The 26323-nt window shown below is 40.7% G+C and overlaps 1 long non-coding RNA gene across 2 annotated transcripts in view; it reads right to left on the minus strand.

Annotated features, from left to right (window-relative positions):
* The window catches only part of LOC148803741 (uncharacterized), a 55996-nt gene extending 31794 nt beyond the window's left edge, over nucleotides 1-24202 (minus strand). Inside the window, exons 1-4 of one of the 2 annotated variants that reach the window (XR_016080012.1) lie at nucleotides 22977-24202; nucleotides 22472-22541; nucleotides 14739-14824; nucleotides 7433-7492 (exon numbers count right to left, since the gene is read on the minus strand). This is a non-coding gene — a long non-coding RNA (uncharacterized LOC148803741). The remainder of the gene's footprint in view (nucleotides 1-7432; nucleotides 7493-14738; nucleotides 14825-22471; nucleotides 22542-22976) is intronic. The other variant, XR_016080013.1, reaches the window with a different exon arrangement.
* Nucleotides 24203-26323: the final 2121 nt, after the last annotated feature.

Raw genomic sequence — 26323 nt, forward strand, 5'->3', positions numbered from 1 at the left:
ATGTATTCGGCTTCGGTTGTGGAATCCGCCGTGGACCCCTATTTGCTGTTTTTCTAGCAAACAGCACACGATCCTATCGTGAATACGTAACCAGATGTAGACTTTCTATCATCTAAGTCTGACTGGAAATCAGCATCAGTATACCCTTGGATCTGTAGTGAGGTACCATCGAATACTAGACAAAACTCTTTTGTCCTTTGAAGGTACTTAAGTATGCATTTCACAGTGGTCCAATGCTCTTGCCCTGGGTTGACTTGAAATCTGCTTACTACACTCACCGCATGAGCAATGTCGGGGTGAGTACACATCATGGCATAGATGATGCTCCCCACGGCTGAGGCATAGGGAACATTCTTCATGTCCTCGATCTCCTCAGATGTCTTGGGAGACATCTTCTTGGAGAGAGTAACTCCGTACCTGAAAGGAACGTTTCCCTTCTTGGAGTTCTCCATGCTGTACCTTTTGATAATTCAGTCAATGTAAGCAGATTGGGATAATTCTATTATCCGCTTCGATCTATCTCTATAGAGTTGAAGACCCAGTATGTAAGATGCTTCTCCAAGATCTTTCATGGAGAATTGCTGTGAAAGCCATATTTTGACCGAGGTCAACATTCCCACACCATTCCCAATGAGTAGGATATCATCCACATACAGAATCAATAACGTAACCTTATCCCCACTAAACTTCCTGTATACACAGGGCTCATCCAGGTTCTGCTCGAAATCAAACGTTTTGACGGCAGAGTCAAACCGGATGTTCCAACTCCTAGAAGCTTGCTTAAATCCACATATGGATCTATTAAGTTTACATACCATGTGTTCCTGACCAGCAACAATGAAGCCTTGCGGTTGCTGCATGTAGATATTTTCAGTAAAATCTCTATTCAGGAACGTGGTTTTGACATCCATTTGCCAAATCTCGTAGTCATGGTATGCTACTACAGGTAGCAGGATCTTAATGGATTTAAGCATGGCCACGGGCGAAAAAGTTTCCTCATAATCGATGCCCTCTTTCTGAGTATACCCTTTCGCCACCAAGCGAGCCTTGTAGGTCTCAACATTGCCATCGGGGCCTTTCTTCCTCTTATAGATCCATTTGCAACCAATTGCTTTTACCCCGGCGGGCGGATCTACTAGAGTCCAGACTCCATTGGCCTCCATTGAGTCCATCTCAGCTCTCATGGCATCTACCCACTTCTAGGAATCTATGTCCAGCATAGCTTCCGCGTAAGTCACGGGATCCTCATCACTAGTCAAGGCTTCCACTAGGTAACTATCCTGATCATAGCCATAACGGACTGGTGGCCTGGATACCCGGGTAGATCTTCTAGGTTGGTCACTACCTGGAACATGTGGGACATCTCCCACTACTCCTAAGCTCTCCTCATCAAGAACAACTTCCTGACGATGATTGTTTAGGGCATAATCCTCTTCCAAGAAATGGGCATTCCGACTATATAACACCTTCTGTTCCTCTGGGTCATAGAATAGATAGCCCATAGAGCTTTTGGGGTAGCCTACAAATAGGCAACGGCTGGTTCGGGATTCCAATTTGTCCGGGTTCATTCTTTTAACGTGTATCAGACAACCCCAAATCTTCAAGTGTCTGACACTTGGTTTCTTTCCGCTCCAAAGTTCATATGGAGTGTTCGGAACCGATTTGATTGGAACCCTATTCAGCACATAAATCGTAATCTCTAATGCATACCCCCAAATCTTCAAGTGTCTGACACTTGGTTTCTTTCTGCTCCAAAGTTCATATGGAGTGTTCGGAACCGATTTGGTTGGAACCCTATTCAGCACATAAATCGCAGTCTCTTCAAGTGTCTGACACTTGGTTTCTTTCCGCTCCAAAGTTCATATGGAGTGTTCGGAACCGATTTGGTTGGAACCCTATTCAGCACATAAATCGCAGTCTCTAATGCGTACCCCCAAAAGGATGTGGGTAACTCCGAGTGTGCGAGAAGTAACCGAACCATATCAAGTAAGGTCCTATTCCTCCTCTTTGAAACACCGTTAAGTTGTGGTGTAGCAGGAGGAGCTAACTGTGATACTATCCCGTTGACCTTTAGGTAGTCCCTAAATTCGTCAGAGAGATACTCGCCACCTCCATCGGATCGAAGGATCTTAATTTCTCTCCCCAATTGTTTCTCAACCTCTTGTCTAAACTCCTTGAAATTTTCAAAGGATTCAGACTTGTGTCTCATTAGGTACACGTAACCATACCACGAATAATCACCTGTGAAGGTGATGAAGTATAAGTGTTGGTTACGACTCCTAACATTCAGGGGCCCGCATACATCATTATGTATGAGGTCAAGCGTGCCTGTACATCTTTCAGGCTTGCCGCCGAATGGCCATTTTGTCATCTTACCACGAAGGCAAGGCTCACAGGTGGGAAGATTTTCTACGGTTAGAAAATCCAAAGGACCATCCTTTACCAACCTTGTGATTCAGTCAATACCGATATGGCCAAGACGGTAATGCCACAGGCACGTGAAACTAACGGTATCACGAGTTCTCTTGGGAACGTTAACCGACGTAGTTTCGGCTATGTTGGTTTCTAGAAAAGGATGCAGAACATAGAGACCGTTTTCTAGTTCCCCGTATGCGATGAATTTGTTGTTTCTTTTAATAGTAATCGTATTACTAAAGAAACAGAATATCCATCAACACACAATTTTGAGACAGAAATCAATTTTCTTCTTAAATTTTGTACATAAAGACAATCTTTAAGTACAAGTGATCCTTTTCTAAAAAACAATTCTACGGTTCCGATGGCCGCAGTTGCAACGCTTGCAGAAGTTCCCAAGAAGAGCGTCACCTCTCCCTCACTCAGTCTTCTGCTTATTCTAAAACCCTGCAATGTGTTACATGCATGAGTCAAAGCCCCGGAGTCAATACACCAGGAAGCAGAAGTAACCAACAAATTGGTTTCTATGACATGGGATTCGGGATTACCTTTCTTGGATTCCAGGTAGGCAGAACAATTCCTTCTCCAATGGTCGGTCTAGTGACAATGGTGACAGGCATCGGATGCCTTGTCCTTCTTCTGTGTTTTGGATTTGTTGCTCTTTTTCTAGGGCTTCTTCTTAAACCTCCTCTTCTTGCCACGCTTGCCAGTTTCCATAAGCATGGCCACGGGCTCATCCTTACGAATCAGTTCCTCAGCCCGTTGCAACATATTGTTGAGCTCTTGTAAGCTGATGTTCAACTTATTCATGTTATAATTCATGATAAACTGATTGTAGGACGGAGGTAAAGAATTCAGAATGGCGTCTACCTTGGTGACGTGGTCTACCCTCGACCCTAGGGCTTCTAGCTCGTTTATGTATCCCATCATCCGAAGACAATGGTCATGCACTTGCTGACCCTTGGTCATTTGAGCGGTCATGAACTGCTTCAAGACCTTCTGCCGAGTACAATGATTCTGCTCTTCATACATAGTTTTCAGACTATCCAATATGTCCTTGGCTAGTTCGATCTGATCAAACTACCTCTGTATTGGGTTTTCCAGAAAAGCTGTGATATAGCAGCGGGCCAGGGAGTTCTTTTCCTCCCACTCAAGGTAGTCCCTTCTACGGACCTCAGAAGCCCGATCACCCGGACGCTCCAGGGCGGGGTTTTTGGCAACTTTATCCAATTTTTCAGAAGTCAGTACTAGCATAAGGTTACGGTACCAGTCAGCGTAATTAGGGCCTTTAAGTTTGTTGTCATCAAGAAGCTTGGCGAATTGTCCGTTAGCCATTTTCTGTTAAAATAGCAAGACGTCAGTCCACAACCTAATTTGATTCATGTCATCTACATAGACATGGCTTTTAATCTGTCCCATTTCCATTTGTTCATCACTAGGATTTCCCTCCTATCTCAGTGACGAAAACGGCGACAATTATGTCTTTTGGAAATGTGGGAAACCACATAAGTTGCATGGAGCCAACTGTTTCAGCTACATAACCCCACCACCTTTCTGTGAATGATCATATCCACTCATCACATGAGCTTTCCCTTTGGCCTCTGTCAGACAAGGTTCATAACCGTTTACGGATAAACCTTTATGTCCAGTGAGTGCTCACCCATCATGTTCAACCACGCCAAGGTACCGTGAGAGTTCCCATTTTCTAGTGAAACCCTCTTACATCGGTCTATGACATCCCTATCATCATATGAAACAATCCAACAGATCCAGCAGCAAATCGGTTGGCACATTTTCTGGTGCTTCCCCTCACCACTTGAAGTACCCGTCTTCATGCTAATGACGGAAGGCCTTTAGAGAATCCATCATATGGATCTCCCTATCGCATGCACTCATATTTCAGGAGAACAAGTTACGCCCTAGTAGGTTAAACTTGAATGGCTCCCACTGGCTTTCATAAAGCCATATTTCTGGTGGCCCAATTCGGCTAGGGTTTCCGCATGTGTCCTTTTTAAGGGTGTGGGGCCTACCACGAAGGGAAGGTCATCCAATGACCATAAGGGACACCATGGCAATGATGTGCATTCAGCCATGGTGTGCGCAAAAGCCACTATCGTATGTGCATCGGCCAAGTGCTTATGGCCCATGAACGTAGCACATCACACATCCATACATCACATGCAGGAAGAATTGATCCAATCAATTAAGTATCTGTAAAGCCCATTTAAAGTCCATAATATTAACATTTAATATCATCTAGGTATATGGGTTGAATGGCAATTAGCAGTTCGGCGCATATAGCTTTCATGCGAATTAATACTTGCAATTAAACATCAATCCCTGACCCAAAAGTGGGAGAAAGCAGGACTGAAATCAGCCCCCATTGAACCCTAGATTCGGTCCAACTGATTTGGTCCAAATCTGGTTCGAATTGGTCTGGGTTTGATTTTTTTTAATTCAAGATTAATGATCTGAAATTAAATACTGATAAAGAAAAACACAAATCAGTCAAGTAGGGCTGTTCGCACACTCCATCCTACAAAACAGAGGTTAGTTCACAATTTACAGTTTCAAAAACTGCAAATCGCAGATAGCGATTTTCATATCTGCGAATTCTCCTTCCAGCGCCGCCAACTTCGATCCAAAAAATACAAAAATAAAAAAAAAAAACTAATTTTCTATTAATTATTACATCAGATCGAATCCTATACATTCAGTCTAAAAAATAAAAAAATAATAATAATTTACAGACCAAATGTAAAGAATAAACAAGAATCTGCAAATCGTAGATATCCACGTGCTAAGAATAAAAGATTTTGATCTCCATTGTACGAACAACCCATAAATCAAGAAAACTATAAAGAACCATTCCATATGAAATTCAGATTTATATAAAATTTAATTCCAGATCATTCGCCCATATTTATGAGAACAATTTCCCAAAAAACAAATCTGCGCAAATAGGGTAGAACGCCTTCTGCCCATTTGCGCAGGTTCAGATCTGAACAATTTTGATTCAAGATTTGAACATGGCTTTGATACCACTAAAAGAAATGAAAGATCCATCGTATGGACGCCCGGATAAAGCGGAATAGAATGGGCGAATTTCAAAAATTTATTTCCTTCCTACAACTGGGAATCGCATTCCCTATTTTAGAAAACTAATTTTCAAGGACCAATCTTGAATCAATAACCAAACCAAATCTGAACAAAACAGTAAGAGAGGGAAATACCTGATACGGAGAATTAGTATCCCCCAACGAATGTGTTCACGCCCAGAAAAGTCATCAAAGACTGCTCCCTCTGACGATGGTGCAGTGTAAGACGGAACAGAATCAGCAACGTTCTTCACAAGAACTGAATCCTTCGCAAGAACTCACTGGACGGCAGGTGAGCACAACTTCTTTCAATTCTTTCACAAAGAACTGAAACCAAGAACGCTTCTTGATGACTCCTACGTTAGTGGAAACAATCTGCTAATGGTGGCGGCGGTAGGAAGGAGGCGGCAGAGAGAAATTGGCACAGTCTCACTGTATGTTGATCTCTCTCTTTTGTGTTGTATCTATATCTCAGATGAGTGTGTTTAGAGGCTGCCACCCCCTCCTCCTTTTATAACCCTAAAGGGATTAGCTCCTAATCCTATTAGGAGAAGTTGATCCCTTTAAATGATAAGGTAGAGTCCTTATCTAATCTACAGATCATGATCAACCCTCCTAATTTGATTAAGAGTTTCCAGTTTTGAATCATATTCAAATCTAGACTCTTACTTAGTGGATAAAGACTTTTCCTTATCCTTTAAGGCTGATCCACATCTCAGATTCGCCCCATTCAAGCCAATTCTAATTAGCCCGATTCGTATTGGGCTTTTGGCCCATTAAATGTATGTGCTCACTTAAGCCTTCCAAATTGCTGCCTAGTTGGGCTTTCTCTGTATGGCGTGGAACCCAAACGTTGATCTAAACATCAGCCACAAGGGTTCGGCCCAGCCTCTGTCACAAGGCCTAGCCAAATTCACTGGAAAGCCCAGTGAACCCCTTGAGCCCATCATATGAACTCTATGGGCCCAACACTTACACTAAGTGGTCATTAGGCCAAGCCACCTTGTAACACCCAAGGACTGTGGGCAGATACAAGATTAGCCCATCAGGTTTAACCCTCAATGGCCTTACACTTAACCTCTCAGCCCATAATGATCAAACACTGCCCGACAAGGGAGAACCTCTCCCCCGACTGCAAGGTACAGTGTTGCCGTCTCCTCTTACACGGACACCGGGGATTAAAACCTTTTTACAAACAATTTTGGAAACATATAATATATATTATATCGCATAAATATAATTTGCAAAACAAAATTTCAACGATTGAAATCAATTGCCGGCAGTTTTGGTTTCCATCAGAGAGAGTGCATTTCCCCGATCATTACCTTTGTCCGACAAAAAGGCTGATCATATCACTATGATCACCCACTCAGATGGGTTCATGAACCATCTCAACATACCCAGGTTTTGACCCCCTTCTAAGGGTCTCACTGATTGGTATATCAAAGATGGCCTAATCCGCCACCTAGTGCAGTACCATAATCGAGTTTAGGGGTCAGGTGTAACATTCCAATTTTGCCCACTAATCGCCAAGGACCAGGGCAATACTGGAATTCTGGTCCGGTTCAAGGTCTCAAGCTGATCTCACACTACATGTACCTTAGGTCTCACTCTGGTAGCAGAGACAGGCCACCCCAACCGATTTGGCGGCACATCAGTGTCAGCCTTATCAGGACAGGTCTCCCCAAACCGATCCACTGGCTGTGAACGTTCTAAACCAACACAAGTCTCATAAGTGTCCGATATTAAGGGTATTACACAGAAACACACCACATAGCATGAATCAAATATGCACTTTATTCATTTGCAATAAATGGCATAAGTACATCAAACTGATTGGAGCTAAGTGCATACAAAACTGTCTAACATAATCAAGATATGATACTTCTAAACTAAATGAAAAGGATATAGAATAATACCTGATTTGCAAAGAGGTTCTCCTTTTTTCTATTCTTAAACAACACTAATTGAAATTCCTCCTGCATGTGCAGCATGAAATAATGATTACTAGAGTGTTGGGTAAACAAAAATACAAACAAATATAGTTTTGAACCTATTCATTGCCATGTTCAAATTATGATAATACAAAGTGTTGAGGGCCTGGGAATAGGATCTCGTCACGGGTCGGTCCACGGGGAAAACCTCCTATTTTCCCTTGTTCCCTCCTGCTCGTGATGAACCTATCTTGGCGCCTTCGGTGATTTGTCCAAGAGATCACCAACTCTCCTTACTCACTCTTGACTGAATAATTTGATATCTCATTCAATAATGAGGTCTCCTTAAATAGGAGATTACAAGAGTCCTAATCAAAGGAAGTCTCCTTGCTGAATAGGGAGACTTCTAGTTCGATCTTGCTAAGGATAAAATAAACTAATCATAATCTGATAAACTACTAACAAGATAAGATAAGCTAAGCTAATCCTAATCTGATAAGCTATTAACAAGATAAGATAAGAGATAAGAACAAGCAAAATGAGCAATCTAATCTAGATAAGGCTGATGTTGCCGAACTGGGTAGGATGAGCATCACTGAATCCTTGCTGCTGCTGGCGGTGGGCCCGGGGCCTGTTATTGCCGGCGGCGATGGTACGTCTTCCCGAGGAAAGTGTCCATAACATTACTCCCCTCCTAGACTACGAGCTTGTCCTCAAGCTCGAAAGCTGGATATGTGGCTTGGAACTCTGCCAATGGGATCCATGTGGCTTCTGTTGGTGGTAGATCACACCATTCCACCAAGACTTCAAGGATTCTACGATTGAAATGAGAGCGGGTGACAGTTTTAGGCTGGGGGACCAGTTTGCCATCTTTCAAGGGTGGCAGGGAGGGAACTTGGTCCAGGGGAACACCCGTAAATGGTTTCAGCAAGGAGATGTGAAAGACATCATGAATTCGGCCAGTCTCTGGCAATTCCAGCTGGTAGGCCACACTGCCAATCCGTCGCAGAACCTTGTAGAGCCCATAGAACTTAGGGGCCAGCTTCGGGGCAGCCTTATGGCGCAAGGAGCGTTGTCGGTAAAGCTGAAGCTTCAACCAAACAAATTGTCCTGGATCGAACGACAGTTCCCGGTGGTGCTTATCATAGTGGAGCTTCATGCGGAGCTGGACCTGCTATAAGCGAATGCGGACGTCGGCGAGGAGGGCGTCGCGGTCCTGTAAGGAGTGATCAATTGCGTCCAAGCGAGTAGATCCGGTCTCGTAGGATAGCAAGCGGGGAGGATCCCTGCCGTACACGACGCAAAAGGGAGTCATGCCGAGGGAGGAATGGTAGGCTGTGTTGTAGCAGTACTCGGCCCAAGGAAGCCATTCCAACCACCGTCAAGGTTGATCGCCTACGAAACAACGAAGATACATCTCGATAGTGCGGTTAACCACTTCCGTCTGACCATCGGTTTGTGGCCGGTAAGCTGATGAGTAGGCCAGGGTGGTGCCGTGTAGTCGAAATAACTCTTTCTAGAAGGCACTAGTGAAGACGGGTCTCTATCGCTGACGATGGATTCCGGCAACCCATGTAAGCGAAAGATATGTGTAAAGAAGGCGAGGGCAACTGAAGTGGCACTGTACGGGTGTGATAGAGGAACGAAGTGCGCGTATTTAGAGAAGCAATCGACTACCACAAAGAGAACTAATTTGCCCCCTACCTTGGGAAGTCCCTCAATGAAGTCCATGGAGATGTCGATCCAGATCTGCGATGGGATGGAAAGAGGCTAAAGAAGGCCTGCCGGGTGTAGGTTTTCCCATTTGTGATGTTGGCATGTGGAGCAATTCTAGACAAAATCTCGAATAGAAGTCTTCGTACCTCGCCAATGGAAATCAGTCCGGACACGGTGTAGTGTTTTTTGAATGCCCTCATGGGTGGAGTTATGGATGCTGGTGATGATGGTGGGAATCAACGGGCAGTCTGCTGGAAGATGGACTCGTCCCTTATACAGTACCAACCCGTCGTGAAGTGACCAATCGGGGTTGGCCGTGCCGGTCTGGATCTTCTATAGTAAGAGCGATCATTCCGGGGACTGTGGTGTTGCCTTCTTAATGTCGTCAAACAGAGAGATCCGAAGTTGGGAAATGCTACATAGAACCATCGCGTCTTCTTCTCGCCTAGACAAGGCATCAGCTGCGCGATTAGAGGATCCCGCCTTATATTCCACCCGAAAGTCAAACCCAAGCAGTTTGCTAACTCAATGCTGCTGAGGGGAAGTGGTGAGACGCTGCTCTAACAGGTATTTGAGGCTGTAATGATCAGTTTTGACAATGAACGACCGTCCCCACAAATACAGCCTCCAGTGCTGGATGGCTCGAGCAAGGCCGATTTGTTCGCTCTCATAGGCTGGAAGCTTCAGATACCGGTCTGCCAATCTGTGGCTGAAGAAAATGATCGAGTGCCCTTGTTGCTATAGTACGGCCCCAATACCCACTCCGGAAGCATCACACTCGACTGTAAATTCGAGGGCGAAATTAGGTAATTGCAGGACAGGGGTTGAAGACAGTGCATTTCGCAGTGACAGAAAAGTTTCATCAACTACGTCGTCCCACCGGAAGGAGTTTCTCTTCAACAGGTTGGTTAACGGGGCTGCCAACACTCCATAGTTCTATACAAATTTGCGGTAGTAACCCGTTAAACCGAGGAACCAACGTAAGGCCTTGGCGGATTGAGGTTTGGGCCATTCTGTTATAGCCTGAATCTTGGAACTATCAACTGTTACACCCTGCCCATGGATGATGTGGCCGAGGTAAAGAACCTGTCGTTCCCCGAAGGAGCACTTGGACTGTTTCAGGAATAAGCTGTGTTGGCGTAGGAGTACGAAAACGGTCCTCAGATGGTGGACATGCTCTACCCATGATTTGCTGTAAACGAGGATATCATCAAAGAAAACTAAAACAAATTTGCGCAGATGGGGCTGGAATACCTCGTTCATTAGTGCCTGAAATGTAGATGGTGCATTGGAGAGTCCGAATGGAATGACTAAAAATTCGAAGTGGCCATGGTGGGTGCGAAAAGCAGTCTTCTTCACGTCACCGAGAGCCATGCGAATTTGGAAATATCCGGACCTGAGGTCCAACTTAGAGAAATACTGGGCACCATGCAACTCGTCCAGCAGTTCGTCCACCACGGGAATAGGGAACTTATCTTTGATCGTCCGGTCATTGAGTTCTCTATAGTCAACACAGAACCTCCATGTTCCATCCTGCTTCGCCACCAACAGAACCGGCGAAGAGAAGGGGGAGTGACTTTTGCGTATGATCCCTTGGTTCAGCATCGCTGTACATTGTTTTTCTATCTCATCCTTCTGTAAGTGAGGGTAGCGATAAGGCCTGACAACGACTGGTGCTGAACCCGCCACCAAAGGAATACGATGGTCGCAAGCTCGGGAAGGGGGAAGGCCCTTCGATTCCTGGAACAGATCTGAAAACTCGGCGAGAAGTTTTTCCATGGCTGTCGGTTCTGTCTGGAGTGCATGAACCTGCGATGTCTTTTCTTTAACCCTACAACCGTGCCATGAAACTTGCTTGCCATTCAGGTGGAAGGTCATGGTGAGTGCACTGAAGTCCCACAAAATCGGGCCTAGGGTAATTAACCATTTGACCCCGAGAACAATATCGAACCCATCCAATGAGAGTACAAATAAATCAACAAGAATTAGTTCAGAATTGACCTGTACTGGGACGTCCTTACAAATCCCTGGACTGTGAACTTTTTCACCATTTGCGACGGCTACCTGTAGTCGCGGCCGGAGTTCCATTGGTAGTTTTAACTACAGGGCTGCATGTTCACTTATGAAGTTGTGTGTGCTCCCTGAATCGACGAGAATGCGCACCGGCTGACCTGCGATCTGTGCCTATAACTGCATGGTCTGAGAGGTTTTAATACCAGTGATCGCATGGAGAGAGATCTCTGGTTCGAATGTGACGGATTCCCCTTCCTCCTCCTCTTGCTCATCTATGAGAAGATCAAAAAGCCTCTTGAATCTATGTCCTGCCGAGTAGAGGTCATCACAGTTGAAACATTGACCTCTCGCTCGGCGCTCTGCCATTTCTGCCCTGGTCAAGCGCTTGATGGGAGGAGTGACCATGTTACTGCCTGTACTTGTCACTACTCTAGAGGTGGTGGTCGCGGGAGGCTTCATTTCCCGGCTAGTAGCAAAAGAGGGGGTCGTTGCTGCTGGTCTTGGGGGCACCCACGAGTTCGGTGCGCATTAAAAATTCATGGCTGTGACTGAGCTGCAGCTTGCGCTCAAATTCCGCGACTGAGCTGCAGCTTGCGCTCAAATGCGCAGGCTAAGTTCATGGCTGTGACCAAATTTGGGGGATTCTGCATCTCGACATCCACTCGCAGGGGTTCTGCTAACCCTGCTGTGAACATATCCACTTACTGGTCTGGTCGCACGGAGGATGCCCTCGCGAGGAGGGTTTGGAACTGTCGCTGGTATTCAGCAACTGTTCCGGTCTGTTTAAGGTCAATTAGCTCGCCCAGTGGGTTGCTGGTCAATGGGGGTCCGAACTGAAGAAGGCAATAGGATTTAAACTGGGGCCAACTGAGCCCGGGTTCTTCTTGCTCTAACCGATAAAATCAAAGTTGTGCTTCTTCTGTTAAATGAAAGGCGGCTAGGCTTACCTTGTCATAGTCATTTGTCCGTTGATTTCGAAAGAACTGCTCGCAACGATACAGCCAACCTAGGGGATCTCCGTTGCCGTTGTACGATGGGAACTCCAGCCTGTTGTACTTGGGGATGATGGCTGCTCCATGGCCGACGGACTGCTGTTCGCCGAAAGACTCCGACAGATCTGGCCGACGATCGTTAGCTGTTGTCCCTCCGTTAGAGTTTCTTTCCCTACTGGAAAGAAACACCTCCATTGGTCGTCGCAGTTCCCGCACTTCACCTTTGATCTCACGAACTTCGGAGCTAGTCTCCACGAGTTGGTGCTCGAGGTCGTGGACCTTGGAAGGTAGCTGCTCTAGATTTCCCATGACGCCTTGCTCTGATACCAAGTTGTTGAGGGTCCGGGAATAGGATCTCATCACGGGTCGGTCCACGGGGAAAACCTCATGTTTTCCCTTGTTCCTTCCTGCTCGTGATGAACCTATCTTGGCGCCTTCGGTGATTTGTCCAAGAGATCACCAACTCTCCTAACTCACTCTTGACTAAATAATTTGATATCTCATTCAATAATGGGGTCTCCTTAAATAGGAGATTACAAGAGTCCTAATCAAGGAGAGTCTCCTTGCTGAATAGGGAGACTTCCAGTTCTATCTTGCTAAGGATAAGATAAGCTAATCCCAATCTGATAAACTACTAACAAGATAAGATAAGCTAAGCTAATCCTAATCTGATAAGCTATTAACAAGATAAGATAAGAGATAAGAACAATAAGACAAGAACAAGCAAAATGAGCTAATCTAATCTAGATAAGACTACTGTTGCCGAACTGGGTAGGATGAGCATCACTGAATCCTTGCTGCTACTGGCGGTGGGCCCGGGGCCTGTTGCTGCCAGCGGCGATGGTACGTCTTCCCGAGGAAGGCGTCCATAACACAAAGACATTGTATGTATTATATTTGTGCTTACTAATAAGAATATCAACACAAGTAATTCATTAATTTATTTGTTTTTGGTCATTGTTAATGATTTCTTCAATTTTGGCATTTTTATTGTGGGAAATGCCAAAACATAAAACATTAAAAGCAAAAAAACGAAACATTAAAAGCTACGAACAAGAGTCAAGAGAAAATAACTCAAAACAGAAAACGGAAAACACAATATTGGCCATGGAGGGAAAGCATTCAATTTGTAACTGCTATCATGTGCCATAAAAACTTTTTGACAGTAACTTTCAGAGATGGAGAGAATGTTTTTAGACCCAAAAGGATGGTTCACACTTCCTAGCAGAATTTCAGTAATTCAGCCCGCTCTTTTAACCTATTTGTACCAAAAACCTGATAGAACCTTCAAAATCAAACAACCTAGTTGATATAATTTGCTTATACATAATGGATTCAATCCTGCCAAGTTGAATCATGAATGGAATCAGGTGGGGCATGATATTTCACATAGTATCATGATGATGATGAAAAGGTGAAGATGATATACCCGATGTAATGCACATTTGTCTTTTACAGTTTAAAACAGAACTGCCAAACTACTATACACATCAAAGTTCTAACCGGGTATTTTATAGTTTAAAGCAGAGTACCCAACTTATCTCCTACTACACCACCCCCGTCCATACACACACACACAAAAGAGAGCCTAATTTTCTCATGTTAAACTATTTTCTTGTCTTTTTTTTTTTATAAGCCCCTCATGTTAATCTATTTGTCCAAAGATGGAATACTTTTCGTTTTTTTTTTAAAAAAAGTATTTACTTCTTGTTTTCTTATCAGGGATAAAAATCCCCTGTACAGCCATTGACCACACACGAGCTGCACCTCTATATTCTGCACATTTTTTGTGGAATGCATTTTACTTTATTTCTTCAAAAATATAGTCAACATTAAGGATGTCAGTGGATTGGATTTTAATCCATTCCAATCCAACTCATAACTAGTAACCTCGGATGCAGATATCCATTATAGATTTAATAGATTGAAAGTAAAAAAAAAAAAAAAAAAATCTTTTTCTAGTTGGATTTTGATTATATCCCAGTCCAGTGACTCCAATCCATTAAAAAACCAATTCAAACTCCCTTGCTCCGTTATATTTGGAATGAATGGTTTCCAGCTAGAAATCATGGCCAACATGGTATATGTTATATCATGACTCCAGCTAGATATCATGGTAGTAATTGGCAAGTAGTAATCAATTCATATGGACATGGTTTTTCTACAAGACATACTTTAACAATCGTTTTTTTTTTTTTTTTGATAAGGACATACTTTAACAATCTTTAATCATTAATACCTAGAAGTTAATGTTCAACCAATTTATAGATAATGGATTGGATTGTTTCAGGTATCAAATGGAACATGCTTGGCTTTTCTATATTCTTCAAAAAACAAAAAGAAGGCTTACTAGCAGCCTGTGCATTTGAATAGATAAACCATCTTCGTGAATGCTTATCTTCAACAACAGCAATAAAAAGTGTAATTCGACAACACCAACTTTGATTGATGGTTATATTGACTATAATCACCTCTTTGTCATGGAATTCATTACTAGTTGCTTGCTCGAAACTTTTCAGCAAAATAAAGAAAGAGACACATAAAAAACATTTTGAATGAAGAAATCTTACCTCAAATCACCACTGCGACAAATCTGACTGGAGGTTTATCTTCAAATCACTGTTTTATCTTATAGCCCCTTGTCTACCTTGATCGGCTACCACAAATTTTCAAAACCTAATGTTAGAAGAAAGAGAAAACCCTATAGAAAATAATGATAAAACCCTATAACAACTAACCAATAGAATAATAGAGAGAAAAACAGAAAAGCCTAACATGTGTATCATCAAATTGAATAAAACCATTAGAACAAAGAGAATAGTAGGTGAGTAGTAGAAGTCCAATGGAGAAAATGATTTCTGATCTTTCGGGTTCAACTCGAACTCAAAGTGATTGAAACCTAATCGAAGTTGGAGTCGTGAGCCTTCACGTTCTACTTGGGGTTGAAAACTAATGGAGGGAAAATTGGGAAACAAAATGGAGGGAATAGAATAAAACGTAAAATATGGGAAAAGGCAACTTTCTAATTGATTATATTAGCAAGAGTTAATTTAGTAAGAAAAATTGCAATGAGTAATTACAAATAATTATTTTTCTTTAAAAAATTAGGAACAATTTTTTGAATCTAATCAGCATGATTTTCAAAACCAAACCGGACCAGATGGTCAGACCGGAAAAACCGAGAAACGGTTAGGTGATTGGTTTCAATTTTCTCCAAAATCAGATTTTTGCCATAAAATGTTGATTTGGTCAGCAAACCACTGACCCAGGTGGTTGAACCATTCAAACCGTTCAATGGTTTTAACCATTTTTTATTTTTTAAAATTCTTTTTAATTTTTTTGTCAGAACAAGCCATTTATTCGGTTGAACGGTCGAACCATTAAACCCAAGAAGCGGACCCCTGACCGGTTCGTTGTCTGGGTCAATTTAAAAAACTTGCTAATCAGTGTTTTTGCACCGCCGTTGACTCGGACAGTCAGACCGTTCGGCTTGGGAGCCATCTAGGCAACTAATTCCATTTTACTCCTAACACGTTCTTTGGCCAAAAACCGTTCACTTGGTCAATGACTCATCGACTCAGGCGATTGAACCGTTGACCCATTCATCATAAGCAATGGTTTTTAGCTATTTTTTATATTTTAATTACTTTTTATTTTTTATTTTTTAAATTTGGGGTGGGCCATTTTTTCAAACTAGACAATTGAACAACTGACCCATAAACTAGTGGAAAAGTGGCTCTAGTTTCAGGTGTGTTTTAAAACATTGAAACTAGTGTTTAAAAACCGACCCAAAGGCGGAACCATTTTTTGCCTCTAGGTCACGAGCCACTGATTTCGACTAATTGGGTTGAACGGTTTAGATCGTGCCACATCAACATCTATATATTTGAAGTATATATATATATATTCTTATATAGGCCTATGAATGGTACCCAAAAATCCGAGGCCCAACCTAACATCTGGTCCAATTATCTCAAATTCAGATGATGTATTTATGTAATCATATCAAATTTTGATATTACAATTTACATCCGATTAATAATTGGACCGGATTCGGATTTGACCCCATTCAATCCTATAAAAATCCAAATCCAATTATATTATATTATTTATTAATGTTAATATATAAATTTTATATAATTATATTTAAAATTATAAAAATATAGTCTATATATTATATTATATATGAATTTATATATATAATAAATTTAGTATGTTATATTTATATTAATTTATTATATATAAATTGAAAAATAAATTTTTTTAATTTTTCTAATATTTTAAAAAAGTTATAGCGAAGTTGGATTAAATCCGAATCCAATCTAAGTCTGTTAAGATTCAAATTCAATTCAGAGTCTTAAATTTGATCAAATTCAGACGTAAATTCTCAATAATTGGATCAGACACACTCACAAGTGCATATTTTATGGCCTCCCGAACCACGATCCAATCACCGAGTCAAACCATTTGGGTTGGATGGTTTTTGACAAAATCAATAGTTTTTGGCACTTTTTTGGGTTCTAATCGAACCAAAGCTAGAATCTTGATCGGGTGATGGTCCAAATGATTCAATTGTTCGAGTCAACGACAGGCTCAAAACATTGATTGAAACTAATTAAAAAATATATTTTATATAATAAAAAATATATAATATATATTCTTCTTCTCTTTTTTTTCAAATTATCATATAGTGATATCCTTTAGTTTTTTTTTGGGTTTTGTGGTCACTTATCATAAATAAATCAGCTTTGTTGTTAAATAAAAAAAAAAAAAAAAAAAACTTCTTTCCCAACTTCTCAATTGGGCTTTAGGCTTTATACAAGAGTTGGTCTCGAGGCTCAATGGTTGGGTCAAGCTCGAGCTTGAGCCTAAATATGTTTTATTAATATAGAGACAAAGTCTGAATCAAACCCATCTCGTGAACAGGGCTAATGGAGGGTAAGTTCAACTACCTAAATCAAAAAGGAATTTATTTTTGTAAAAATAGTAGGACAAGGTGCCTTTGGCCCCTTGGTAATGCGAAATGTTATTCAAATTTGAAAAACAAATAAAAAGATCACCCCAATCCAATTATTGAGTGGAACGTTATGACCTAATCTAGAAGTTGGTATAAAAGTTAAAAAATGAATAAAAAACTAGTTTTATGAAATCAAGACTAGTTTATTAGTTTTGGAGTTGCCCGATTATGGAAGATGTTTTTAGTAGCTCAATTTTTAAAGCCTAACCAACAAATTAGCTAGTGTATTGCCTCAAAATTTTATCATATTGGCTAATTGTTACGGGCTCTCTAAATAATGTTCTATTGATATTTTAACATTGAAATATTTGTATGTTTAGGGTTAATTAATTAAAGGTATTATGTATCAATGTTCTAAACCATTGTTTGATGCAAACAACGATTGAACCATGCAACCTAGAACTTATCACGATTTTAGATCCAAGGCATAATGTTATAGGAAAAACCATTGAGATGGAAAATAAATTGTCGACTCAATTGTTTAAACCATTGAAATGTTCAAATAAAACATTGGTTCATGGATTAATTATAAAACAAATTAATAAAATTAGGGAAAATATATGTGGAAAGACACGGTATATATAGGAAGGACTTTGGCCACTCAAAACCCCTCTTTCATTTAATAACCTACTAATTGTTTACCACATTTATTATATGATACTGGTTGATTTGATTGAAAGTTGTTTCATTATTATATATATAATAATAATGATAATAAAAGTTCTAGAACCCTAAAAGCATTGTTTTTTTTTTTTTTACATTTTTCGATATTTTTTATGGCTGCCATATTAATCATTCTTTACCTTAGTTGTTGATGTTTTAAATATCACTATGACTATGATTTTTCTGAGTGTTGCTAAAGTTAAAAACAATTAGCAACAGTTGATATACAATTAGCAACCGTTGGATAAGACTTGTTGTCCATACATTGGTTTAACAACAATTCTAATCAGTTGTTGTTAAAAGAATACTTTAGGCAACAATTGGATAAGTAACTTGCGACAGTTGGGTAAAATCTGTTGCCAGTTCCTAATTTAACAACAATGTTAACCAATTGTTGCTAAAATTTGGCTTTTGGCAATAATAGTTGTAACTGTGATCAATCGACCGTTGCCAAAATCCAATTTTCTTGTAATGGATTTTGAGTTGGTCTATTGACATAAATATGTAAAACCCAATTTACTCATGGACGAATGGGGGGGGGGGGGGGTTTGTTGCAATTAAACCATACTAAATCAAATAGTGCTTTGCAACTTCTTAACATGAATTCATGTTATTGGAATTCTAAAGTAGCAGCCAAGGGAAGTTGAAATAACATGAATTCATGAAGGAAATGAGCCATCCTCCATGGACCTGTCTCAAAATTTGTTGCCCAACAAATCACTATTCTAGAATCCCCTTCAAAAGCAGCAAACTAGAGAGCAGATGTTAAGCAAATATGAGACCCTCAAGCTTAAAGTAAAAGCCTAAATCAGAAATCTATCAGCTCTCAAGATACCCCCCCCCCACCCCAATTTCCAGCCTTAGCTTCCCCATAGTTTCTTAGAGTTCCATCAAACTGCAAAATGACAATAGTGAGAGGTCTAGAGAGCATAAGAAGAGAGAGGGCTGAAGAATTAAGGGGGGGGGACTTTAATTAAAATTTTTACTCAGAACACTGTAGTTGATTCCAGAGAACATTTTAGCTAAAAGCACCCAAGAGTTTAACAAAGAAAGGATATGTCTTTTTCAGATCAGCCAAGGATGTACTTTTATTTTCAAAGATAAATTTATTGCATTCTTCCCACTATGGTTCTGGGTTAAATTTTTCTTTTGATTGGATGTTTTAGTTGTTCCCTGTCATGCATCATCCAATATTTACCTATTTTGTTTTCCAATTTATCTTTATTCTGTAGGATCGCACCAGAAGTGTTGCAACCAGGAAGTGGATAATTTTTTTAGCTTATAATCAATAAGCTCAAATTTAGGATAACCACAGCAAACACTTCAGGATCTTAGAGAAATATCCTATAAAAAATATACCCACCAATGCTTATAATCAATAAAAAAATACCCACCAATACTTAGTAAGTGTCCTCTAAGATTATATACAAGTTTTAAACAAATTTAGATCCATCCAAGCCTTAGACTCTTTCAAGTAAATAAACCAAACAAGTTTTAAACAAATTTAGATCCTTTCGCTATTTAATAGCTCTAACTAAAATTCTCTCAAGTATTGTCAATTAATCATGCCCTCTAAATATTGAGCTCTCTCTCTCTCTCTCTCTCTCCCCTTTTTATTTTTGACCTTATAACTATTGACCCCTTAGAACTAGTTTAAGCTAGTGTTAACCCCTTACACCTTGCTATATTCAAACTTAACCCAATGACCACTAGCCGCCTCTCTCCTTCCTGATATCAAATCACAATCAACTAAGGGCTGCATTATTATACTTATTTCTAATAGAGTTTTTTTTTCAGTTAAATAGAGTTTTTCCTTTTGACAATCTAATAAGAAGGTTGCAATTGAGATAATTAAAAAAAAATGAACCTAATAACCCTCATTGCAGAGAAGTCTGAACACTACCTTTATAACCCTCATTCCAAAGATTGAAGGTGTTGTGAATATTAAGGATTTTAGGCCAATTAGTCTATTGCATAGCTTCTATAAAATCCTAGCTAAAGTCCTTGTTGAAAGATTGAAAACAGTTCTTGGTAGGGTTATCTCAAATAACCAAAGTGCTTTTATTCCGGATAGACAGATGCTAGATTCAGTTCTTATTGCCAATGAGCTCATTCATTCCAGGAAAAAAGAAGTTTATCTGGGTTTGATTTGTAAACTTGATATTGATAAGGCCTACGATCATGTTAACTAGAGATGTGTAGACCTTGTGCTTCTTCAGATGAATTTTGGGTAGAAATGGAGGAATTGGATGAAAGTATGTATCACTTCCCCAAAGTTCTCAGTCTTGGTAAACGGGCAGTTTGTAGGTTTCTTTGATAGTTCCAAGGGTCTTAGGCAGGGAGACCTTCTATCTCCTCTTTTATTTATACGTGTAATGGATATCCTCACTCTTTTCTGTAAGAAGGCTGTTGAGTCAGGGGGGAAAGGTTTTGCAATGGTGCCCAGGGGAGAGAAGGTGAACATTCTTTAATTTGCAGATGATACAATATGTTTTATGGATGCTTCCCCTGCTCAGGTGGAGCTAATTCTTGGGATTCTCTCTTGGTTTGAAGTGATTATAGGTTTGAAAGTTAATTGCAATAAGAACCAAATTATCCCAGTTGGACGTGTTTCCAATTTAGCTGAGTGTGTTGGTATTCTAGCTTGTCAGATTGAATCTCTCCCGATTAAATATTTGGGACTCCCACTCGGGGTGAGTGGTGGTTCCTTCGCTATTTGGGACCCAGTTATTGAGAGATTGGAAAGGAAGTTGGCTTCTTAGAAGGCAAAATATCTTTCTTTTGGGGGGAGGGTGACTCTGATTAAGAGTACTCTCTCCAATTTGCCTACCTACTTCCTATCTCTTTTCTCTATTCCTAAGAAGGTGGCAAATCAGATTGAAAAGCTTCAACGGAATATCCTTTGGAGAGGTTGGGAGGAGGAGAAAAAAGTGCACTTGGTGAGTTGGGAACAAGTCTGTCTCCCCAAATCTGAAGGGGGGGTTAGGTATAAGGAAGCTAAAATATTTTAACTCTGTCCTCCTATGTAAATGGATTTGGAGATTTACTATAGAATCTGATGCTTGGCGGAGATCTCTCATAGCTAGCAAATATGGTGTGAGCTGGGGAAATTGGAGATCTAGGGACCCCCCTCCTAACTGGGGTAACTCTCTGTGGAAGGGGATAATGAAGCACTTTCCAGAGTTGGCTAGGAGGATCACAGTCAAGGCTGGTAATGGTAATAAGATCAAATTCTAGAAGGACCCTTGGTGCCTAGATGTTCCTCTTGTTGAATCCTTCCCTCTCATCTTCCAATGTGCTTCAGACCAAGAGGCCTCAGTTGCTGAGTGCTATAGTATTTCTGGTGGTTCTGTTCTTTGGACTCCCTCTTTCCGAAGAAATCTCTTTGATTGGGAGGTGGATGAGGCAGTGAATCTTTTGACCAGTCTCCAACGTCAAGAGATGGACTTTAGTATGGAGGATAAGTGGCATTGGAAGTGGAATCCTGAAGGGATATTCTTTGTTAAATCTTTGGCGGCTAGGCTTGGTAGGAGGGGTGTTCCTGATTTCCCTGTTCAACAAGTGTGGAATCCTATTAGTCTGACTAAAGCCAGTTTCCTTGTTTGGACTATGGCTCCTAACAAATGCCTTTCCAAGGAGAACCTTGTAAGGAGGGGAATTCAGATTTTGGACCAGTCTTGCAGCTTATGTGGGTGCAGTGCTGAATCTATTGATCACTTATGTTTACATTGCCCGTTCACGGCTCAGTTGTGGAACCACCTCCTCAAGTCCTTGAAGGTTTGTTGGGTGATGCCGAGGTCGGTAAAAGAGCTGTTATGCTGCTGGCATATTGTGGGCTGGAGCAAGAAAAAGAAGACTTTATGGGAAGTGATTCCAAGTGCTGTAATGTGGTGTATCTGGACCGAGAGGAATAGAAGGGTGTTCAGCAACAAGTTTCTAAGTCTGGAGGACCTAACCCAGAAGTTAGTTGGCAAACTGATTTCTTGGTTGTCTGTGGCGGCAGATTTTAGAAACTGTAATGTTTCAGATGTACTGTTTTCCTTGTCTTGATGGCTTGTGTAATCGCTGTTTAGATCAGTCAGCCTGTTTTGCGACTGATCTCAGCCTCCAGTGTGTATTTCATTCTCAATAAATATTACTTTACCTTTTCCAAAAAAAAAATGAACCTAATTAGTCTATCAAAACTGCTAAAACAAGATAATTTGTCTACACAAGTAATAAGCTTCTTGCTTTGAGGAAGATGGCCAATTATCTGATTATGTTAAATGGAAAATGGAATTAAATTCAAATCGTGTTTAAAGTCAGTTCTGTACTTAATTATTTCAACATGAAAGGAAACATTTTGAACAAAGTGAGCGGTGAGCTTACTATGCATAGACATACTTTAATTTGCAGCAGAGAGAATAATGATACAGAAGAGAAAGAGATCTTATTTAAGTAAGGTGCCTTTTTATTGGACAAGGGCAAGCCGACTGTTGTTCATAAACAACATTTCTTGGAACAAGGCAAAGAGCAAGAATAAGGTAGTCCAAGGGAGAAAAAAAAAGAAAACTGCAATGCTTTTTAAACATGGGATTGGATCAACAGAAAAAACGAAGTATAAAGATGCTAAAATTGATTTACCATAAAGTCAGATTTCTCATAACTTTTCTCCTCTTGCCTCTTCTCCACTTTCAGGAGGTACGCAGCAGACCTGAAATTGCTCCAGGCAAATACTTTTTACATAAAAAGAAATTACTAGCGTCGCAAAAAAGCCATCTGCCTGGCCTCCTAACTAAAAAAAAACCAATGGTTTAAGGGAAACCATACAGAATTGTCTGACCAAAAATATATGATTGATTAAAATTCATATATAGCCTCAGACATGTAAATCTATACAACAAGATAAATGTATGCACAATAAATTCATAGTCAGTTATTGTGTTGAACATAATTGATAGTTAGAAAATCTTATTGTGGAACAGTTTTTTTTTCTGTAAAATAGACGATTAAACCATGAAACTCAAATGCTGCAACCATTATCTACAAATATCATGCACCAGAAAAATTAATACTAATCAACCAAAAACTCCAAACACTTATTACCAGTAGCCACAACAAACTTTTCGTCAAGTCAACTCTCCATTACCTTCACTTCCTCTATCGCCGCCTTAATCCAATCTTGCACCAGCTCAATCCGCTTCAAATACACCTCCAACTCCAACACTTGTTGTTTCCTCCACTTCTCATCCACCACCTCCCCCTTGGAGAAGCTCATCACACCCCCCCTCCCCAAATTCAGGGGCAACGGATTCAACGCCACCCCTCCAAGCCCTCCGAACCCTCCCCCATTTGAGTGTTTGTTAATTGCACAATACAACAGCTCCTTAAACAGCAGCGAAAGGAAACTCCTCACCGTCTTTTCAACAATATTCGACATGACAGAGTTGGCCCTACAATTCAACAGATTCTCCTTTGCACCTCTCTTCCTTCGTTTCCGAGGCCTCGAATCCTTCTTTTCCGAGTCATTCGCATCAGCATCATTATCAACACCACTGTTATTAACCTCGTTAGGGTTTCTATTGCTATTATTCTTGTGGTTGGGAAGGTTTGTTTCTTCGTCATCCAATCCAGCTTCGTCAACCAAGTCTGATGCCTTAGGGTTGAGTCCGGTCACCGGCGATTGAGAAAGCACTTCTTGGTTCAGCTAATCACAAGAAGAAGATGGGAGAGAGGTTGGATGTCGTGGTATGCTGCAATGGCAGATTAGTTACAGCAACAGCAAGAGAGAGGGCGGAGATGGCCGACAATGGTGTGGAACAGAGAAAAGGGGGTGAGAGAGATTAACAGGGGATAGAGAACAAATAACCAACCAGATGGGCTTAAGGATACTCATGCCAATTTGAACAGGTGCGTCGCCATCTGCTCCCATTCGAGTTCCGGTACAGGTAAATCAACGCAGGTCTGCTCCCATTGGAGTTCCAGTACAGGTGGGTGTTCTCTGAATGCAAAACCCTATTACCCTATTACCCTATTACTGGATGCAATAACCTGTTACCCAGCCAAGTAATGCAATAGGTGGGTGTTCAGTTCAACAGGGCATGAGAGAAGAGAAAGAGAGAAGAAAGGAAATGAAGAAATGGGAGAGAAAAAAAGAAAGTGAAAAGAAAAGAGGAGGAGAAAAGTCGCACGCGATGTTGTTTGAGCGGCAATCTAAAACCTGCGACCACAGCCAAGAGTAATAAAATTAGGAGGCATTAAAAAGTGCCTCTCATGTTATTCAAATTAGAAGATGATAAAAATTCTAGTAGTAGTTGCTAATAGGTTGGACGTTTTTGGAGTAACAATAATATTTTTTATTTGGTGCCATGGCAATAACTAGTTGTAGCTTCAAGGAATACCAAATTTGGTGTTTTCTCGAGCCATGCCTTTTTGATTTTCAAGACGGTTTGGAGCACAATTTTTTATGAAAAAATGGTTCCAAACAAACACCCATTTTTTACGGCATCGCTTTTTTTATGTGGTGCTGAAGCAAGACAATGATATCAAACAGACGCTTTAGCCATTTTTAAATGGCTATTATCCTTGTAGTGTTGTTTGGTAAACACTGTTATACTAGCAATATGCAATTTTATTTCTATCTAGCACTGTTCATGTTGGACGGAGATTTAAAACTTCAAGAATCTCTCCTCCCTCCTTTGTATTTTTGAGTTTTGTTTTTTTCTCTTCTCTCTTTTGAATGTATGGGAATACTCCTTGTTCCACATTGTTTGAGAAAGGAATTGAGTTGGATTATACTTATAAAGTTGTTCTCTCTATGGGTAGAGACCTATAGGAGGAAAGCACTATATTCCCATGCATGTGAAGGGGGTGGGGGTGCTTTTTGTACGTGCGCGCCGAGCCAAGTCGGGGCAAGGTGTGGGCGCGTGTACATGTACGTGTAGTGTATACGTGTGCTACATTGAATCATTTTGGTTTTGACCGGATTGAACAATTTGACTTTTAAATTTCAAATTTATTTTTAAATATTTTCTTTTATGTTTCGTGTTTCTTCTTCTTGTGTATCTTCGAACAGATGCATTGTTCTGAAGAGGCCTCTGTTAGAAATGACACTTCTGTGTGTCAATTCGGGTGATTGAGAACACTCTATAAAAGAAGTGTTGGTTAACCCAGAAACACATACTAGTGCACTCGACATAGTCTTTTCTTCTCTATAATCGTTCTTCTTTGAGCATCATTCCTTGTGGTTTGTAGAGGTCTGGTAAGCGAGTGCATGCCTACTAGTGGCATGTGGGTTGTTTTATCTTGGCAATCGATTTACAATCACTTGACTACACTATAGGGGGCAAATGCGGTTTTAAGGAGAGTGACCAAGTGGTACGACTCAACCCTCCTCTTTGTAAGTTCTCGGTTTCAGAGTTATGCAGTGCTACAAATTCGCAAGTTCTCAATTTGGAAAGCAATTACCGATATGTTCTAATATGCCTTATTTACTATTTTCCAACAATTCACATGATGGAAGCTGATTTAATACATACAACGATGGATTTGAACGTAGGTCCCTGCATCAAACACTACAAGTATGTAGTTAAGGGTGTCAATGGACCGGTGTTGGATTGGACCCTGTCCAATCCAAAATCAATTTGAACAGATTGGACGGACCAACAAGATATATTGGATTGGACCAATCCGGTCCAAAATATTTATTAGATTGGATTGGACCTAGCCCATCCATAACAAATTTATATTGGATTGGATTGGATTAAGCTAATATCTAATCCATTGATTTGAAATAAAAATATATGTGTCAATGGACTGAGTTTGGATTAAAACCAATCTAAATCAAAATAAATTTGAACAAATATTGAATTGGAGTGGTCCAAATTAGTCCAAAATATTCGTAAGATTGGATTGAACCTAATCTATTTATAATAGACTCACATTGGACCGGATCGGATTGAACCAAATGTAGTCATCTTTTATGTGGTGTTTATTCCTCTTCCTCCTCCTCCTCTCTCTCGATGCAGAAATTTAGGTACCCTTTGGTGGCATGTAGCCACACGCTGGCTACCCATTGCCCCGTAAAATTCTAGCATCTAATAAACAATAGTGTACCCAACTCTTGCAAGTAGCTAAGTAGGCCATTTGTTTGCTATAATTAAGTGCACCTCCCAATAAAACGTGCATCTTCTACAATTGGATAATAGTGGTTTGATATGACGCATGTTAGATTCAAATCCAACGTGACGTGGGCTTTCAGCTCCGTGTACATGCAAGTCAATGGGCCCCATCAGTGATCAAACCATGTCATCAGTAAGGAAACACAAACAATGTGCAGTGGCCACACTTCACTTCACGGGGGGGCAAGTGCGTGGACTTCAGTGTCCTTGCCTCGCTTTAACTCCAAAGTTAGAGTTTCAACAATGTCTCTTAGTCAAAAAAGGATCCGCCATTAACGAATAAAGAGTAGAAAAGCGCTTGGTTGGTCAGAGATAT

This window comes from Nelumbo nucifera, chromosome 1 (genome assembly GCF_055504915.1).
Source record: "Nelumbo nucifera cultivar China Antique chromosome 1, China Antique-T2T, whole genome shotgun sequence".
NCBI classification, from domain to species: domain Eukaryota; kingdom Viridiplantae; phylum Streptophyta; class Magnoliopsida; order Proteales; family Nelumbonaceae; genus Nelumbo; species Nelumbo nucifera.